Source organism: Pinus tabuliformis, chromosome J (assembly GCF_031772625.1).
Source record: "Pinus tabuliformis cultivar Carrire ecotype Pingquan chromosome J, CPIR1, whole genome shotgun sequence".
NCBI classification, from domain to species: Eukaryota; Viridiplantae; Streptophyta; class Pinopsida; order Pinales; family Pinaceae; genus Pinus; species Pinus tabuliformis.
The window spans coordinates 1237241059-1237243544 of NC_142295.1; the positions used below are offsets into that span (position 1 = coordinate 1237241059).

General features: G+C 39.4%; 1 pseudogene; it reads left to right on the plus strand.

Annotated features, from left to right (window-relative positions):
* The first annotated feature begins 841 nt into the window (after positions 1–841).
* Positions 842–2076, plus strand: LOC149231647 (DEAD-box ATP-dependent RNA helicase 15 pseudogene; annotated as a pseudogene).
* The last annotated feature ends 410 nt before the right edge of the window (positions 2077–2486 follow it).

Here is a 2486-nt window from a genome sequence, read left to right on the forward strand (position 1 = left end):
AACAAAGAAATGATGGTTGACTAATCTTAAGACAAGTTTCTACATTGAAATCGCAGAATGGGAAATCGTGTGGGAAGCAGTGGTGGTTATCTCTGCATTAGGTAGTTGATTTATAAGAACATCATCCCCATTAAAGGCATAAATTACCGATGTCATAGGCACAACAGCAAGTGCTACCAACAGGGCATGCATAACAGTCATCGCACTTTGCTGGAGGTGTGACTGGAGAGGGAGGGGAAAAGTATTCAGACAGAGATCACACTGACTTTTAACCGGAGAAAAACCCTCAGGAATTGAACAAATCCAATTTATATTCATAAAAGACATGCATTTGCACGCTTGTCATTTGTGGCTTCCAGTTTAAGTTTCTACAATGATATATTGTTAATTCTCTGTTCGGCTTGGTCTCCATTATTCACGCACCATTTTTGCGTTTTCAAACTTCAGGGAGATGACAAGTGTAAAAGAAGTCTTAACTATCAAACAAGGTAAATGTAATGTTCAGTTCTCTCAAATGTACTTTAAATATCACCCTATGAAGTTGTCACCAATTTGAATGAGATGGGTATGTCTGTTGAACCTTAATTTATATAATTTCTGAGAGTGCTTCGAGACACACATGGCTGGTTTTCTGCATCATTATTTCATATTTTACAACAATAAAACCTCTTATGCTATTTCATCATAAAGCTACGCTTGTGCTTCATATTTTTAGTGAAAATGGCAAAAGAAGGAGTAGACAATGTGGAAGAGTTGAAGGAGGAGATTTATAATGAAGAGCTCCTGGACTATGAAGAAGAGGAATTGGACGCACAAGCATTGGAGGAACATTTTTCCACTGATGAAGCCTCCAAGAAAGGTTATGTGGGATTTCCCACTGAAGCCAGAGCTCCTTCGAGCAATTGTGGACTCTGGATTTGAACATCCCTCAGAAGTTCAGCACGAGTGCATTCCTCAAGAGATTCTGGGCATGGATGTACTCTGTCAGGCCAAATTTGGAATGGGTAAAACAACCGTTTTCGTGCTTTTAACTCTGCAGCAGATCGAACCCACAGAAGGCCAATTCTCTGCCCTAGTTTTGTGCCATACTAGAGAATTGGCATACCAGATATGCCATGAATTTGAGAGGTTTATGACTCAACTGAAAGAATTGAAGGTTGTTGTATTCTATGGAGGCCTGCCTATCAAAACTCACAAGGCAATATTTAAAAATGAATCCCCCCAAATAGTTGTTGGGACCCCTGGAAGGATTCTGGAATTGGCAAAAGACAATGATATCAGTCTGATAAATATAAGGCATTTTATTCTGGATGAATGTGACAAATGCTGGAATCTTTGGACATGAGGAGAGATGTATAGGCCATTTTCAAGATGACCCCTCATGACAAGCAGGTCATGATGTTTTCAGCCACACTGAGCAAGAAAATCAGGCCTGTCTGCAAGAAATTCATGCAGGATCCTATGGAGATATATGTTGATGAGGCCAAGCTCACACTTCAAGGTCTAGTTCAGCACTATATAAAACTGGCTGAGGTAGAAAAGAACAGGAAGCTGACTGATTTGCTGGATGTCCTGGATTTCAACCAGGTGGTTATATTTGTGAAGAGTGTGAAAAGGGCTTCTGAGCTATCCAAGCTGCTGGTGGGGTGCATCTTTCCTTGCACCTGCATTCATTTTGGAATGCAGCCGGATGAAAGACTGATGAGATACAAAAGTTTCAAGGAGGGGAGTAAGAGGCTTCTGGTTGCAACTGATCTGGTAGGCAGGGGAATTGACATTAAAAGAGTTAATATTGTTATCAACTATGACATGCCTGAGTCTGAAGATACTTATTTGCACAGGGTTGGAAGGGTTGGACGGTTTGGCATAAAGGGTTTTGCAATTACCTTTGTCTCTTCTACTTCTTCATCAGAGGAGGATGTGCTGAAGCAGGTTCAAGAACGTTTTGCAGTTGATATCAAGGCACTCCCAGCACATATAGAAGCATCAACATACATGCCATCATGGCCATTGAAATCTGCTCTGGTGTCTGCAATAATTATCCTTCTCATTCATCTCAGTTTTGGCATGGTCTGATTTTGTTTTCTATTCATAAAAACACAGAAGATTCATAAAATTGAAAGGAACAATGGCCATCAAGGCATTTGTAGACAGACCATCACAATTTCAGTCTTATCCACGACTAAGACGTATTTGGTTTTTCTATGAGAGCCATGCATGTTTTCTTCTATTTGTCCTAATTATACAAAAACCCATGTTTTGAGCTACAAATTTTACAACAAATTTGGATTTAGTGCGATTAAAAAGCAATCGATGGGAAAAATGATCATATTATCAAGTCATCAATGTCTGTAATGGTCAAAATTGAAGATATATGTTTGGAATATCCCAAAAATTTACAATAAAATCTTTGAAATATGCACATCAAGGAGCTTCCTTCTCACTAGTTATTATGAGTGGAACTTCAACCAATCTTGCACCCTTGC